The following is an 18225-nucleotide window of genomic DNA, read 5'->3' as shown; positions in this document are numbered from 1 at the left end:
AAGTCCTGGGCTTCGAGCCCCAATACGACAATCCTTGAGCTCTCAGCTTACCACCACAAAATACAAAGGGGCAGAAAACCCTTAATTACATGGAGCTCTTGCTCCCGCTTAGTAACAAGCCTTCTAGAGGCACCTTCCAAAATACCAGAAAGAGCTGACCTCTCAATTTTACAAGCCTATCAAAGGCCACAACAACCTTTTTTTTGCTATGGGCTTTACGTCGCACCGACACAGATAGGTCTTATGGCGACGATGGGATAGGAAAGGCCTAGGAGTTGGAAGGAAGCGGCCGTGGCCTTAATTAAGGTACAGCCCCAGCATTTGCCTGGTGTGAAAAATGGCAAACCACGGAAAACCATTTTCAGGGCTGCCGATAGTGGGATTCGAACCTACTATCTCCCGGATGCAAACAACAACCTTTACTTCTAACTGCCCTCAAGGCACACTTACAGTGAAACAGGGGTATCTTGTACCCAACCTACAGGGCCTTCGCATGAAGAAAAGGAAAAGACGACAGGTTAAGTTATTGGCCCAAGGTACAGAGAGGACTGGAGGCGTGAACTTGCACTCCTAATTACACATTTTAAAACCTAAGTGGCGCTAGGCCGATCTCACAGGGGCTAATCCCAATCTATTGAGGTGACTAGTATACAAGATAAATTTAACACATTAAGAAGGAAGAAAAAACGGTTATGAAAACACTGTCACCTCAAAATCGAAATGAAGAGGAGCTCGAGAGGGTAAAGCACTCTCTATCCCCGCTTTATAGTTAGAGAGATTTGTAGATTTTACATAGACTGAAAAGGGATTTACATTTTAAAGAGTGGGTTACATATTAAATGTTTCGAACCTTCCCTGAGAGTTAAACTGCTGAGCTAGCAAGAAATACACATGTTAAAGGCCATTACCTTGTTGAAGAACGGCTGCCTGAAGAATGAGGCGCTTCCCGCCCCCTGCTACATATTCACACACTGAGCATGATGTTATAAGAGTGGCCCGGAGACAAGGAAATCAGCAGTTTTTATACCCTCGCGGAAAATTCGAGACCTTTCATGAATGATTGCGACCCGTCCACAAAGTTTTATTGGATAACAGCAAAAACTTATACACAAGGCGGTGAAGAAACACCTTATTGGAGGAAAATTAATTACAGAAATTCCTGATTGGCTACATTCAAAACAGGCGGAAAGAAAGGATTAATATTGCCAACCCACAAATGACAGAACAAAATTTAGTAAAGACAAAACTTATGAATACAGAATTTCTTCAAGAAGGTCCATTCCTTCACACTAGAGTGCATAATCGTAGTTTTCTGGTAGAGACCTCTGTTAGAGAATGTCCACACTTCTTGATCAATGAAAGAAAATAAAAAACACCTAGAGACATCTTCGGATAAACAGGAGAGTTGATTCAGTTATAGTTCAGGGTTCCTCCTGTAGAGGAGTTTCAATTGGCGCAAGATTTGAACTTGCGTCGTAGAGGTGTACCGCCCGGTACATACCTCCCCCCAAAAGTCCTCCCAAGGGGTGACACAGAAGAATTTTTTTTTCCAAAACAAAGTCCAAGTTTGTTGCTGATTGGTTGAAGAAGAATTTAGAAGAGGAAATACAACTTTTCAGTAGTCGGAGGTCACTTCAGTTGTTTGATATAGATGGGTGGGACTAGTTTAAGTCCAGTTTTGGAATTTCTTTGTAGTAGTAGAATTGCGAAACAAAAACATTCATTCATGGAAGTAATATTTTTCCAAGTCCACCAAAGGCTGATTTGAAGCAAAACATTATTAATTGCAGAAATATAGTGTTCATGTACTGTAGAAGTACATTAGCTGCCGATTAATTTTGCCGGCAAGACCTGCCGCCGCTGCCTGTGTCCAGTGGAGGCCGCTCGGACCCCTCAAGTACCCTGAGATACCTCTCTCCCGCTACTATGAGAGGGGTAGTCGTGGTGAAGAGCACGCCGCAGATTCGGAGTTTGTTTAGTCCTCGAGTAGCTTGCGCCGCACGTCAGCCTTGGCCGGAAGGAGGGCTCCGGCTCGCCGTACACTGGTTGACCTCACTGGAGTGGAGTGGGCCCGTACCCCACCTCAGTGGCGATACGGCGCCGCACGGCTGCGGTGGCACTGAAACAGTAAGATCTCGGCGGCAGAATTTGTGTTGGACATTAATGTTTTATGGTACTGTCTTGGAGGTGAGGCTGAAGGGCCAGCGGCGTGGAAACTTTTTATTTTATTTTTATTGCCACTGGTGTGGTTTAGCAGGAGACGGGAGCGTGGTAATGGCCGTAGGGGCAAGACAGCACATCAACTACGGGGAAGGTTGTACATGAAATACTTAAATCAATAACCATAAAATTAAATCGGGGCAGAAGGCCACGGAGAACGACCAAATATAACCTTTACACCATTGTAAAACATAGGTAGCTAAGTTAACTATGATATTACACAGGTTTCACCTGAGACAGATGTACCCTAAAGATCCTCTCGGTGGCTGGATTACTCACTAATAATGTGACCGGTGTAAGAAAATCTAAAATAATGCACGGCCCATGAAATCTGGGGGCAAGATTGTCCGCGGGAATAAAATTCTTGATCATAACTTGGTCTCCTACCTTCAAATTGGTGGGCCTCCGTCCGCGATCATATCTTTCCCTAACCTTTTCATGAGACACTTTAAGATTGGCCTTAGCCTTCTTCCAAAGATCTTTAATATTATCTGGATCTATTGTCTCAGGTGGAATATCACTAAGAGACCAAAGGTTAGAGAGCGGCGTGTTGGGTACAAACTTGAACATCAATGAAGCAGGGGTGAATTTATGAGATTCGTGAACCGCCGAGTTCAAAGCGAAGGCTAACCAATGCAGGGATGTATCCCACCTGGAGTGATCGTCGTGATGATAGGCAATCAGAGCCGACCTCAGATTCCGATTGACCCGTTCAGCCAGAGATGGTTGAGGATAGTATGCAGAAGTTGTTACATGTGAGATAGATAGATCAAAACAGAATTTACGAAAGAGGTTAGAGGTAAAGGCTTTAGCATTATCAGACACAATATATTGACACGGACCAAAAGAAGCAAAGCTGGAATTTAAACACGAAATGGTGGACTGAGCGGTAGCCAGCTTAGTCGGAAATAACCAAGAAAATCTTGTAAAACCATCTACACACACAAGAATGAATTTATTGGCGTTCCCTTTAGATTGGGGGAAGGGTCCTACGTAGTCGATATAAAGACGTTCCATGGGGCGCGACGCTTGATGAGAAGACAAGAGCCCTTGCTTAGTGGACATAGTGTGTTTACTAAGCCAACAAGATTTACAAGCCTTTACCAATTCACGGATTTCTCCGTCCATACCCTTCCAAATGAACATTTCTCGGATCTTTTCCCTAGTTTTGAAGATACCTAAATGCCCCCCTAATGGGGTCTCATGGTAGTACTTGAAGATCATACGTACCAGAACAGCTGGAACCACAACTTTCATCTTTTGATCATGCCTCGACCGGCAACATAAAACACCATTCCTCAATACATAAGGGACGACATGTTCCCCAGAAAAAAGGGTTTCCATGATAGGGGCCAGCGTCGGATCTTCACGTTGCTATTTTTCAAGATCCCTAAACAACATGTGAGCATCCGTTAGTATGGCATTTACGCCAGCAGGTATGGACTAAGGAAGTGAAGCACAGTCTTCCTGTTCAAGGGGCTCTACATCATTAGAAAACATACGGCTTAGTCCATCTGCCACAACATTTTCCGTTCCTCGTATATGCCTAACATCAAATTGGAAGGCAGAAATTCTGATGGCCCAGCGGGCTATGCGACCTGTACGACGCGGCCTACCTAAGACCCAACTTAAGGCATGGTTATCTGTCTCCAAGTCGAACTTGACATGTTCCAGATAGAGGCGGAACATTTCTAGAGCAAACAAGACTGCTAAACCTTCAAGTTCATAGATGGAATACTTGGATTCTTGGGCCGATAATGTCCTAGAGGCATAGGCGATGGGTCGCCTCCCTAGTTCAGTCCCTTGAAGGACTGCAGCTACCGCCGACGACGACGCGTCGGATTGGACGATGAATTTCTTATAGAAATCGGGCATAGCGAGGACAGGGGCATTACAAAGGGCTAATTTAAGGTCTTCAAAAGCGGCTTGTTGAGAAGGCCCCCACTCAAATTTGACGCCTTTCCTGCGGAGTGAGTTCAAGGGCGCCGCTCTATTAGGAATAAATTTCATGAAGAAGTTCACCATGCCTATGTACCTGGCAATACCTCTGATGTCCTTAGGAGGCTTGAAATCACGGATGGCCTGTGTTCTAGAATGATCTACAGCGACACCATCGGGCGACACAATGTGCCCTAGAAATGACATGGAAGGTTTAGCGAAGGCAACTTTGGACAACTTGACCGTTAACCCTGCCTTACGAAGGCGACTCAGGACATCTTTCAGATGATCTAGATGTTCTTCAAAGGCCTCAGAAAATACGACATCATCAAGATAATGGTATAAATACTCAAATTTGATGTCGGAGAAGACACTATCTAGCAGTCTCGTAAGCACAGCTGCTCCCGTGGGGAGCCCGAAAGGCACGCGGTTGTATTCATACAAGTTCCAATCAGTGGCAAACGCTGTAAGATGTTTAGATTCTTCCGCCAGAGGGATCTGGTTATAAGCCTGACTGAGGTCTAAGATGGTGAAGAATTTAGCCTTTCGAAACCATGAAAAACAAGAGTGAAGGTCTGGAAGGGGCACAGATTGTAACACCACCTTCCGATTGAGGGCCCTATAATCAATCACAAGCCTGAAGCCACCTTGGGGTTTCGGAACAAGGAAAGTAGGCGATGAATACGCCGACTTAGAGGGCCGAATTATACCATCTTTCAACATCTGATCTATGATTTCCTTCAAAGCCTTCATTTTAGGTGGAGATAGACTATAAGATGGAAAACGGACTGGAATCGAATCCGTAACCCCAATCTTGTATTCGATAAGGACAGTAACACCAAGAGTATCAGAAAAAAATTTCTGGAAACGACTGACACAACTTACGAATACTATCAGCCTGCTCCTCAGGTAGATGTCTAAGGTCTAACAACATCTCATCCTGGGTAGGCGAAAAAGATGAACACGACACAGAACTACATTTTAATAAAGGGATTTTGAAATTACTAGCAATTTTAAAAGTGCACGACTTGCTCTGAAGGTCGAGCACTAGACCAGTGTGAGACATGAAGTCCGCTCCCAATATAATGGGACAAGACAGGTGTTTTGCCACCAACTATTTTACTTTCCAAGTAAATTTAGAAATGCGAATTTTGGCATACAGGAACCCTAAATTTTTTAATGGAGAGGAGTTTGCCGAAACGCATTGAACAAAAGACGAACAATAATCTGAAAGTTTACAAACAGATTTCAATTTGGAGTACCACTCGGCCGAAATAATGGAACGCACACTACCAGAATCTAAGAGAGCTGTTACAGGTTCATTATTCAATTCAATTATGAGAAATGGAACAGGTGCGGGGGAATCCACCGCAATCCTAAAACATTCTTTGAGACATTCAAATGGTAATGTAGAACAGTTCTGACTTTTCCCTGAATTTTCGTCGGATTTAACCTGGGCTGAGCCTTGAAAAGATGAATCTGCCGACTCAGCCGGAGTCACTAGTCACTTATGATTGTTAGTGGAAGTTGCACCCGAAGTTGAACAGGAGGGAGTGCTATTCGAATTCGGGCAATTTTTGGCAATATGGGAGAAAGCGCCGCATTTAAAGCATCCTTGAGATGACCCTGCTCCATTCCTTGTCCCGCTAGATTTGATCAACGGACACTTGTTCCGAAGATGGTCAGGCGACCCGCAAGCATAACATTTACCGGGTGTGACGGGTCGGCGAGGTGGAGGCCGAGGATTACTAAAAGAAGGAGGGGCTCCCTCGCCACACGTAGTGCGTCGGCATATCTAACCCCTTCGGCTGAGACAGCCATAGCTTCCAACTCGGCAAAAGTTTGCGGACGCGACGCAAAACACAAGTATGACCTGTAAGATGGTGAAATTCCTTCCACAATAGCCTGAACAATTTGATCTTCTGGAAAATGGAGGGCAAATACTCTTTGATGTCTTGGATGAAGTCGGCAATATTTTCATCCAGCCGCTGTACTCGGTAATAGTACTTCTGAATTAGTGATGACCTAGCTCGAGCCGGAATAAAATTAGCTAACAGATGGGCGTGAAATTCTTGTATAGATGATTGATCAGCAATTGCTCTTACTATTTTGTCAGATAGAACACCAATTGAATAGGGTTAAATGATCTGCAAAATTTGACACGGGGAAAGAGAAAAAACAAGAGCATGATCCTGAAACTCAACGAAAAATCTTAGAAAGACAATGACATCACTGGTGGAATTGACGGAGAACTTAGAAATACCTCTGAGCAACATTGCTAAAGGATGGGGAAAACTGCTGAAGCCAGGTGACATAGTAGGTAGAGGCCTAAGTGGCGGAGAAGCTGTTTCAGAAGGTGCATTATTCAACGAGGTACGACGTTCAGATTCATTGTCTAATGGGGCAGAGGTTTGTTGAGCTCCTACAGATTTCCTATTTTCTTCTCCTTTAGAAGAGTCTTCCTCGCTAACTACGTTTACAAGAGTGGGTTGGTCGATTTTGGGGGTCACAGCTCCAGTTAACAATAGGGTAACCTTAGTGGACAGTTTAGAAAGGTTTTCGAGAAGAGCACTAGCCTCCTTCCCTTGAATGTCATTCCACTTTAGAGACAATAGATCGTTAAATCTATTAGAAAAATGGTACAATCTGGCCTGTACTCTTTAGAGTTGATTTGGGGATGAATCCCCTCCTTCAAAAAACTAACTACGAATGCTAGCTCAGTAGTATTGTTAGTGATCGTGGAGAGAGAGTCGTCAATCTCTTTCTCTCCCAAAGTTGTGGTGGTAATCGGTAAATCAAGAGAATCTTTAAGCTTAGTGATATCGGCCGCAACCGTGCATCCAGATTGAACATTTCTAATTGTTAATTCATAGATTAATTCCTCCTTGCGCAAATAGCCGGGATGGAGGACATCGCGAGGGCCGGGCATGATGACAGACACTTTACAAATTTAGAAAAATCGAAAAATTCCAGCGACGGAGAAAATTGTTAGAGTTTGAATCAAAAGCGATGTTTAGCCGTCAAAAGGGGCTAAATTGAGACCCATTCAACCACGCTCTGCTACCACTTGTTACGGAGTTATCCGTGGAAGGCAGAGGTGAAAGAAAGTACGGGCTGGAATGGGTCTAACTACAAGTCCGAAAGATGAATTAAAATTTCAATAAAGGTTATATTTTCGAAACTAAACAATGGTGACATAGAATTTTGAGCATACAACAAATAACAACAGGTTACATCAGGTACACAATCAAGAAGTCCAAGATTAGATAAAAATTTAACCAGTTTCCACTAGGGGAAATAACAAAATCAGGTACCAGAGTAGTTTTCCAAGGAAAGCCCGAGTTTCGGGTTCTTACAAGTCCTGGGCTTCGAGCCCCAATACGACAATCCTTGAGCTCTCAGCTTACCACCACAAAATACAAAGGGGCAGAAAACCCTTAATTACATGGAGCTCTTGCTCCCGCTTAGTAACAAGCCTTCTAGAGGCACCTTCCAAAATACCAGAAAGAGCTGACCTCTCAATTTTACAAGCCTATCAAAGGCCACAACAACCTTTTTTTTGCTATGGGCTTTACGTCGCACCGACACAGATAGGTCTTATGGCGACGATGGGATAGGAAAGGCCTAGGAGTTGGAAGGAAGCGGCCGTGGCCTTAATTAAGGTACAGCCCCAGCATTTGCCTGGTGTGAAAAATGGCAAACCACGGAAAACCATTTTCAGGGCTGCCGATAGTGGGATTCGAACCTACTATCTCCCGGATGCAAACAACAACCTTTACTTCTAACTGCCCTCAAGGCACACTTACAGTGAAACAGGGGTATCTTGTACCCAACCTACAGGGCCTTCGCATGAAGAAAAGGAAAAGACGACAGGTTAAGTTATTGGCCCAAGGTACAGAGAGGACTGGAGGCGTGAACTTGCACTCCTAATTACACATTTTAAAACCAAAGTGGCGCTAGGCCGATCTCACAGGGGCTAATCCCAATCTATTGAGGTGACTAGTATACAAGATAAATTTAACACATTAAGAAGGAAGAAAAAACGGTTATGAAAACACTGTCACCTCAAAATCGAAATGAAGAGGAGCTCGAGAGGGTAAAGCACTCTCTATCCCCGCTTTATAGTTAGAGAGATTTGTAGATTTTACATAGACTGAAAAGGGATTTACATTTTAAAGAGTGGGTTACATATTAAATGTTTCGAACCTTCCCTGAGAGTTAAACTGCTGAGCTAGCAAGAAATACACATGTTAAAGGCCATTACCTTGTTGAAGAACGGCTGCCTGAAGAATGAGGCGCTTCCCGCCCCCCTGCTAATATTCACACACTGAGCACGATGTTATAAGAGTGGCCCGGAGACAACAAAAACAGCAGTTTTTATACCCTCGCGGAAAATTCGAGACCTTTCATGAATGATTGCGACCCGCCCACAAAGTTTTATTGGATAACAGCAAAAACTTATACACAAGGCGATGAAGAAACACCTTATTGGTGGAAAATTAATTACAGAAATTCCTGATTGGCTACATTCAAAACAGGCGGAAAGAAAGGTTTAATATTGCCAACCCACAAATGACAGAACAAAATTTAGTAAAGACAAAACTTATGAATACAGAATTTCTTCAAGAAGGTCCATTCCTTCACACTAGAGTGCATAATCGTAGTTTTCTGGTAGAGACCTCTGTTAGAGAATGTCCACACTTCTTGATCAATGAAAGAAAATAAAAAACACCTAGAGACATCTTCTGATAAACAGGAGAGTTGATTCAGTTGTTACAGTTCAGGGTTCCTCCTGTAGAGGAGTTTCAATTGGCGCAAGATTTGAACTTGCGTCGTAGAGGTGTACCGCCCGGTACAATTATTTATTATTATTATTATTATTATTATTATTATTATTATAAGCAATAACTGATAAGAAATTATTGTCATATGTAATAGGCTCGCCGGTGTTTTATTATTATGTAACTGAATTTCATATTGGCGATTACTTACGATTCTGTCCTAATACATTATTAATATTATAAACAACAATTGGTGAAACATTTGTTGTAATATCCCATTAGTAAATGAAAGTTGATTGTATTATGTTGGCGATTATTGAGGATTATTCTGTCAGAATACATTATTATTATTATTATTATTATTATTATATTATTATTATACACAAAAGCCCCTCTTCGCGACAGCCCTGGTAAGCCTTGACCTACCAAGTGCCCTCTGCCCATCTCGAAGGCTAGTAGATTACGAGGTGACATGTGTTCAGCACAACGAACCCTCACGACCGTCATTCTTGTCTTTCTAGACCCGGTCTCTACCTCACCGTCATCACGAAACCTGAGACACAGGTAAAAACCACTGACGTGATCGGAATCGATCCCGGGGCCTCCCTAGACTGCGGAGGCGGCTATTATGACGCACAATGATTGGTAAAATATTTTTTGTAAAATCATACTCGTCCGCCTCTGTGGTGTAATGGTTAGTGTGATTAGCTGCCAGCCCCGGAGGCCAGTGTTCGATTGCCGGCTCTGTCACGAAATTTGAAAAGTGGTACGAGGGCTGGAACGGGGTCTACTCAGCCTCGGAGGTCAACTGAGTAGGGGTGGGTTCGATTACCACCTCAGCCATCCTGAAAGTTGTTTTCCGTGGTTTACCACTTATCCTCCAGGCAAATGCCAGGATGGTACCTAACTTAAGGCCACGGCCGCTTCCTTCCGTCTTCCTTGTCTATACCTTCCAGTTTTCCAATCCCCCACCAAGGCCCCTGTTCAGCATAGCAGGTGAGGCCCCAAGGCGAGGTACTGGTTATCCTCCCCAGTTGTATCCCCCGACCCAATCTCTCAAGCTCTAGGACACTGCCCTTAAGGCGGTAGAGGTGAGATCCCTCGCTGAGCCCCAGGAAAAAACCAACCCTGGAGGGTAAGCAGATTAAGAAAGGAAGAAAATCATACTATAAGCACTGGCCTTTTTTTTGTTTTCGTCATTGAAGTTAAGAAAAGAATAAAATGATATTTGTTAGTGGCGTCGACTTCTGTAGATCTTTTGCCACTAAAACATCCAGTCCCCGATCAGGGGTATTAACAATTCACAAATAAAAAACCCTGACTCGGCCGGGAATTGATCCCGGGGACGCCGGGTGACAGGCATACGCCTTGCCCCCTACACCACTGGCTTAGCAAATTTGCACATGTATACTATCAGATTATTATTATCGCTACTATTACCGTCGTCATCTTCATCCTCATCGTCGCCAAAATAGACCTACAACATTAACACTAACGATGATAATATCCCCAAAACAATACTTAATGTTTGCTGGCTAATAATCGTTTTGTATTCATCGTATCACAAGCAAATACAATAGAGACAATACGGGACACTTACGGATCTAGCCTTGTTAAAATGGGAGACAATTTGACGGTGGCGCTCCTAGGGACTTGACCTGAAAAGTCGCGCTAAATTCAAATATCAATGGAAATGCATATACGAAAATGGATAAGTAAATTACGTCTAGAAAGGAAGTATTATTGAGATATTAACTTCGAAGTTGTTAAAGCAATTCTAGATAAATGAATGAAGAATTACTTACAAGGTTGTTATTTAAAGACTGAAATTAGACATATAAACAAGATGTGAAATGGACTGCTGTCCATTTTTTGCTTTAGCATCCCTGCCTGAACTTTTGTGGTTAGATTTGTCTTTTTTCTCATTTAAAAACATTGTATCATGACATTAAGACATTTGTCAACAAACACATCGGCACATTCCTTACACACATGATGCAATGAATTAACATTTAAAAGCTGGTCAATTTTCCTCTTAACATGAAGCCTACTAACAGATAGAAAATCTATAAAATTCCGGATTTAATCTGAGAAGAGGGATAAAAGAAAGAAAAGTACGAAAATGTTGTCGATTGTTATGCTCTGAGGATATTTACGTACAATTACAGTAAAAATGTAACATACCCTTGGCTGTACAGTCGAGGATTTTTGAAGTCGCTGGCCTGGAAATGATCTGAACTGATCTTATAATTCTTACATAAGCGTAACGTCCCTTCTTTCTTGAACATCTTACCCAAATCACTTGTGTGGCATTTCAAAACCCGCAGATCACACCTACAACAACACATCTGTATTGAAGGTTAACTGCTGCACTATACAATAAAATATGCATGTTATATTTTAAGCCAGTTAAAATATGGGTCGAGCAGGTCAAAAGATTATGAATTGCTATAAAAATCTCCTTGTCACTGGAAAAACACATATGAAAACACAATATTAGTTACATTTTCTTGTCACGAGGTGAACGGAAGAAAGACCGTGCATTCTTCTCTATTTCATAGTTACTGTAGCCAAACACAGCACATACCTTTCCCCTCATGTTGAGAGGAGATATCAATTAATAGACGCACGCTACTGTTTAATTATGTCAACTCACTGAAAACGCATAAATAACACCAAAAACTTCACACACAAATACACGTGCTGTTATGACAGAATCAGTAGTTCTCAGGTCTACCCGCTAGAGAGCTCTAATAGCTGTCCCTCGATATCTCGCTGAGTGTCGCGTATTGTCTCTACTGTATTTGTCACAAGTTACCAAGGGAGGATTGTGGAACTATAATTCCAAGCAGTTCGGGCAATAGTTGTTAGATGGCGTTAGTGCATCAGTGGAGTCGACACTGGAGTCGAGAGTGTCGGTTCCAGCAAACACGGTAGAGACAATACGCGACACTGAGCGAGATATCGAGGGACAGCTATTGGAGCTCCCTCTAGCGAGCAGACCTGAAAACTACAGATTCTGTCATAAGAGCACGTGTATTTTTGTGTGAACTTTTTGGTGTTATTTATGCATTTTCACTGAGTTGACATAATTAAATAGTAGCGTGTGTCTTTCCTTGATATCACCTCTTAACACGAGGGGAAAGGTATGTGCTGTGTTTGGCTGCAGTAACTATGAAGTAGAGAAGAAAACGCGGTCTTTCTTTCGCTACCCTCGTGACAAGAAAATGTAAGTGATATTGTGTTTGCATATATATTCTTCCAGTGACAAAGAGATTTTTATAGCACTTAATAATCTTCTAACCTGCTCGACCCATATTTTAACTGTCTTAAAATATAATACGCATATTTTATTGTATAGTGCAGCAGTTAACCTGCAATACCGACGTGTTGTTGTAGGTGTGATCTGTGGGTTTTGAAATGTCATAGAAGTTATTTGGATAAGGTGTACAAGAAAGAAGGGACGTCACGCTTACATAAGAATTACCGGTATAAGATCTGTTCAGATCATTTCCAGGCCAGCGACTTTAAAAATCCTCGACTTTACAGCCAAGGGTATGTTACATTTTTACTCTAATTGTACGTAAATATTCCTCAAAGCATCACTGTCGACAACATTTTCATACTTTTCTTTCTTTTATCCCTCTTCTCAGATTAAATCCGGGATTTTATAGATTTTCTTTCTGTTAGTAGGCTTTATGTTAAGAGGAAAATTGACCAGCTTTTAAATGTTAATTCATTGCATCATGTGTGTAAGGAATGTGCCGATGTGTTTATTGACAAGTGTAATGTGATGATACAATGCTTTAAAATGAGAAAAAAGAAAAATATAGCCGTGAACGTTCAGGCAGGAATGCTAAAGCTAAAAAAGTAATGCATAAATAAAAGAACAAGCCATTTCACATCTTGTTTATATGTCTAATTTCACTCTTTGAATAATAACCTTTTACATAATTTTTATTTTATCCAGAATTGCTTTAGCAACTTCGAAGTTAATATCTCAATAACACTCTCTTTCTAGACGTAATTTATTTATCCATTTCCGTATATACATTTCCATTGATATTTAAATTTAGCACGATTTTTTCAGGTGAAGTCACTATGAGCGCCACCGTCGAATTGTCTCCCATTTTAGCAAGGCTAAATCCGTAAGTGTCGCGTATTGTCTCTACTGTATTTGGTTCCAGCAAGACCAACTACATCTCAGACAAAGTAATTGTAGTTGGTCTTGGTTCCAGAGGTAGCAGTCTCGACTCTTCGCGACTCCGTTCGCACGCCATCCCTACTCTCTCCCCTCGTCATAGCATAGGAAAGAACGATAAGCCGCGATGTTTTAAGGGCATAGGGTACTTTCCGTGCAATCACAAGGCATCTAAAATGCATACAGTACAGTAATCCATGAATATAGCACTTGCACAGGGGAGCCAGTATAGATTTCTCCTCGTCTTTGAATCATGTTTTCTTTCTTTTGATTTCATTGCGTGAGGTTATGTTTGTCGCCGAGTTATCCAAATGCATTATTTGAATACTGTAAATGCACCTTGTTGGATATATTTTGGAATTTTTTTTTTCATGATATTTGAGAGCTTTAAACTGTGAATCAAAGTTAATTGCATGCAGTAACAGGTCTTAGAATATATTTTGTCACGCCGCCAAATACAGTAGAGACAATACGTGACACTTACGGATTTAGCCTTGTTAAAATGGGAGAAAATTCGATGATGGCGCTCCTAGATACTTGACCCGAAAAGTCGCGCTAAATTCAAATATCAATGGAAATGCATATACGAACATGAATAAATAAATTACGTCTAGAAAGAAAGTATTATTGAGATATTAACTTCGAAGTTGCTAAAGCAAGTCTGGATACATGAATGAAGAATTATTTAAAAGGTTATTATTTAAAGACTGAAATTAAACATATAAACAAGATGTGAAATGGACTGCTGTGAAATGGGTTGATCTTTCATTTATGCATTACTGCTTTTGCTTTAAGATTCCAGCCTGAACTTTTACGGTTAGATTTGTCTAAAAACCACTTGTCAATAAAAATATCGGCACATTCCTCACACACATGCCGTTAATTAACATTTAAAAGCTGGACAATTTTCCTCTTAACATAAAGCTTACTAACAGAAAGAAAATCTATAAAATCCCGGATTTAATCTGAGAAGAAGGATAAAAGAAAGAAAAGTATGAAAATGTTGTCGACAGTGATGCTTTGAGGAATATTTACGTACAATTAGAGTAAAAATGTAACATACCCTTGGCTGTAAAGGCGAGGATTTTTAAAGTCGCTGGCCTGGAAATGATCTGAACAGATCTTATACCGGTAATTCTGATGTAAGCGTGACGTCCCTTCTTTCTTGTACACCTTATCCAAATAACTTCTATGACATTTCAAAACCCACAGATCACACCTACAACAACACGTCAGTATTGCAGGTTAACTGCTGCACTATACAATAAAATATGCGTATCATATTTTAAGCCAGTTAAAATGTGGGTCGAGCAGGTTAGAAGATTATTAAGTGCTATAAAAATCTCTTTGTCACTGGAAGAATATATATGCAGACACAACATCACTTACATTTTCTTGTCACGAGGGTAGCGAAAGAAAGACCGCGCTTTCTTCTCTACTTCATAGTTACTGCAGCCAAACACAGCACATACCTTTCCCCTCGTGTTAAGAGGAGATATCAAGGAATGACACACGTTACTATTTAATTATGTCAACTCACTGAAAACGCATAAATATCACCAAAAACTGCACACACAAATACACGTGTTCTTATGACAGAATCAGTGGTTCTCAGGTCTACCCGCTAGAGAGAGCTCTAATAGCTGTCGCTCGATATCTCGCTGAGTGTCGCGTATTGTCTCTACTGTATTTGACGCCGCAAGGGTTGGGTTTCCGAAGTACGTGTTGGCGGTTAATTCGAAATCCGATTTTTCCGTCCCAACGACTTCGAATTAACGAAATTTTATTGTAGTAGTAATAATAATAACAATAATAATTATAACAATAATAATATAATATAATAATAATTTTTATTAGTATATTATTATTACTATTATTGGTGGTGGTGACTTATTATGTTCCACTGTTGTAACAGTTTATTATACAGTATTATCATACTGACATGTAAATTATAAAAAGTTAATCTCATTAGAGCCAGACTGTTGGCCAAGGTAAATTTTAATCACTTGAAAACTTAGGAAAAAAGAGAATATGAAACAAATACAGTTTAACATTACTGAAAAGAAATCAATATTAATTAATCATGGTACAATATGAAGAGCATTTAAGTGCGGAAGCAGACACAACAGTTGATGGGCTGGTTCATGGTCTTCAAGCATGGTAAAATGCGTAAGTGCTGTACCAGAGTTGAAGTTACAGACATCATCTCAACGTGACTGACGTAAGTATAAGTTTGTTATTCATCATCAATTTCCCTTGTCCAGCTCCTGCCAGGTTGGGATGTTTGTTCTACCTTTCCATTTTCCTTTAATTGTACTATTCTTGATCATGTTCAGCCACCTTAGTCTGCATCTCTCTCCTGTCCTCCTTCCTTCTATCTGGGTCTCCAACATCTCGCTTCAGTATTCTTCCCTCTTCCATCCTCTTTAACATGTCCAAACCATTTATGTTTGTTTTTCTCCATATTGTCAAAAGGCTTTTCCACTCCAGTTTCCTTCCTGACATTTCCTACTCTGTCCTTTCTTGTCTTTTCTATCATACTTTCTAATACTTTCATTTACTGGCCTAGATTTGATTTTTGTATCTTTTTGTCGTTTTACAGGTCTGCTTATGTCATTATTGGGCAGTACCAGTAGTACACCTCATACATCACCTCTTTTCACTTTATTGGTACTTCCTTCCTCCATACCAGGTTTCTTACACTCTGGTAGAATGCATTTCCCAGTTCAATCCTTTTACTGATATCCATATCCAGCCCTGTATCCTGCATCTGTTTACTTCCCAAGTAGGTGAAGTTCTCCACAATTTCAAGGTTTCATCCCCCAACTTTTATAATTCCTTTCCCTTCCATTTCTCCTCTACACAACACCACTATACTTACTCTTTCCCACACTGATTTTCATCCCATGTCGAGTTGCTCTTTATGAGAACAATCTATCAGTGTTTACTGTTAAAAAATGTGCACACTTCTCCTAGGTAAGACACAGTGTGTAAATACACATGATAAATCAATTAGAAAGGTTTAAGAAAACCACGTTGAAAAAAAAACACTAACATGAAGAAATACACTTAAATACGCATTCCGCTTTCATTTTACACTGCCCAACCTACTTTTCCTGACCATAATTATTTGCTTTGCAGCACACTACAACAGTCTTTTCAAAGTTTTCCAGTTTAAATCTGTGGTGCTTGTCTGCATCTAGCTTCAATGCGGAGAATGATCTCTCTCAATGGCTGTGACAAGACAGTACTTGAATTTGGGAGTGAGTATAGGTATTAAACATTCTGGTACATCCACATTATCAGTACCAACATGTCGAGTTGCTCTTGTACTTCCTCTGTATTTGCTTCCCGTATCACAATATATCTGCAAACAGCATTACCTTCAGCTTCTTATTAACATATTTTTCCTTTATTTCCTTCACATACTCATAACACCTTTAAATGCACCTTTTTCAATGCAAAAATCACATAAATTACTTTATTGCAACTCATCATTATTAATAACACAAGTGGAAGTACACTTCCTTGTTGTAGTTCAGTTTCATTCAAAAATCACTCTGTCCTCCCTACATGAAGGAGCAACCAGTACCGTATACCAAATGAATGAAGAGCTGTACCAGTAATTGTAGTCGCATTATACAAAGAAAAGGGAGATAAATACAAAACAGGTAACTACAGGCTATTTATCTTGAAATGTGATGCTTATAAGCTCTGAGGAAACACGTTGGTGAAATTTGTAACTGGTTTGATAGAAGGTAGTTCAGGTTTAGGAAAGGTTACTCCATTTCCATTGAGGCTCAACTTGCAAGATTCCAGCAAGATATAGCAGATATTTTAGATTCAGGAGTTCAAATTGATTATAATATTACTGTCCTGTCTAAGACTTTTGATACGGTAGGTCACAGGAGAATAGATGAGAATAGAACTGATGAATAGACATCAGATTTATATGCTGTATAAATCACAAATATAAGCATACAACTATGGTGAAATAAGCATTTATGTACCGTATGCACTTATTTTCATGCTACTAAACACTTGTATGAAATGCAAATCATAACAATCCTTTACTAGACACACGCAATTCACTCACACCAATACATAAACTTATGATCATGAATAAAGAACTGAATGAAAAAAAAAAAAAAAATCACACTACTTATAGCTGCGATTGTTCCACTAGTACAAACAATCTATGCATAGTTTATGAGAGGTATCAATCTATCAGTGTTTACTGTTCAAAAATGTGCACACTTCTCCGAGATAAGACGCTGTTAATACACATGATAAATCGTTTAGCAAGGTTTTAAGAAAACCATGTAAAAAACAGAAACATGAAGAAATACACTTAAATACACATTCCGCTTTCATTTTACACTGCACAACCTACTTTTCCTGCCCATAATTATTTGCATTTCAGTACACTACAACAGTCTTCTCCAAGTTTTCTGATTTAAATCTGTGCTGTTTGTAACTTAGCTTCAATGCGGAGAATGATCTCTCTCTACGGATGTGACAGGACAGTACTTGAATTCAGGAGCAAGTGTAGGTATTAAACATTCTGGTACATCCACATTATCAGTACCAGCCAAATATTCTATTTGTTTATAACCATCATGATGTTGTAACTCAGACTTTGTTTAAGGACATCATGTTATTTTGTTCGCAGATGGAGGCTGAGGTTTCCTGGGATACCTTACATTTCATGCTTTATGTTCCCCACAATGTCCAGTGAATCATGTGTTTCTAGCATCTTGATTGATTCTGGTATGATTTGGAAGTGTGACTTGATAACTGCCAGTTCCCTTTGAACTGTTTCATTGCTGAAAGAGTTAATGGCATTAAATACTTTACATTTTGTTGAAGACTGCTTGTAAAACATGTAAGAATATGCATAAGAAAAGTTGAAAACATGCACTATAAATTCAAAATTTGAAATGTATGCATTAATCTAAAAAATGCAAATATGCATATCCATGCACTATCAAACTTAATCATTCATCCAATTTCACCTTAAAACGTACTTCCTTGTCAGTTTTGGAGGTCTACATAGTGGTAAACAAAATATGTATTTGCATACAT

At 40.3% G+C, this 18225-nt stretch overlaps 1 long non-coding RNA gene across 2 annotated transcripts in view; it reads right to left on the bottom strand.

Annotated features, from left to right (window-relative positions):
* The window catches only part of LOC136872716 (uncharacterized), a 97447-nt gene that overhangs the window by 66233 nt on the left and 12989 nt on the right, over window positions 1-18225 (bottom strand). Inside the window, exon 3 of one of the 2 annotated variants that reach the window (XR_010859982.2) lies at window positions 17089-17966. The exons of the other annotated variant lie outside the window; for it this stretch is intronic. This is a non-coding gene — a long non-coding RNA (uncharacterized lncRNA). Of the gene's footprint in view, window positions 1-17088; window positions 17967-18225 lie in introns of those variants that run through there. 2 annotated transcript variants of the gene reach the window in all.

Source organism: Anabrus simplex, chromosome 4 (assembly GCF_040414725.1).
Source record: "Anabrus simplex isolate iqAnaSimp1 chromosome 4, ASM4041472v1, whole genome shotgun sequence".
Taxonomy (NCBI): domain Eukaryota; kingdom Metazoa; phylum Arthropoda; class Insecta; order Orthoptera; family Tettigoniidae; genus Anabrus; species Anabrus simplex.
The sequence above is the reverse complement of the archived record's forward strand: the minus strand, read 5'-3'. Positions and strand labels throughout refer to the sequence as shown.